This window comes from Melospiza georgiana, chromosome 5, assembly GCF_028018845.1.
Source record: "Melospiza georgiana isolate bMelGeo1 chromosome 5, bMelGeo1.pri, whole genome shotgun sequence".
Classification (NCBI taxonomy): domain Eukaryota; kingdom Metazoa; phylum Chordata; class Aves; order Passeriformes; family Passerellidae; genus Melospiza; species Melospiza georgiana.
Window position 1 is genome coordinate 68,115,390 of NC_080434.1, and position 292 is coordinate 68,115,681.

Genomic DNA, 292 nt, shown 5'->3' on the forward strand with positions numbered 1-292 from the left:
GCTCCAGCCTTTCTTTCCTTTCCTTTCCTTTCCTTTCCTTTCCTTTCCTTTCCTTTCCTTTCCTTTCCTTTCCTTTCCCTTCCTTTCCTTTCCTTTCCTTCCTTTCCTTTCCTTTCCTTTCCTTTTCCTTCCTTTCCTTTCCTTTCCTTTCCTTTCCTTTCCTTTCCTTTTCCTCTTTCCTTTCCTTTCCTTTCCTTTCCTTTCCTTTCCTTTCCTTTCCTTTCCTTTCCTTTCCTTTCCTTTCTTTCCTTTCCTTTCCTTTCCTTTCCTTTTCCTTTTTTTTTCCATTTTT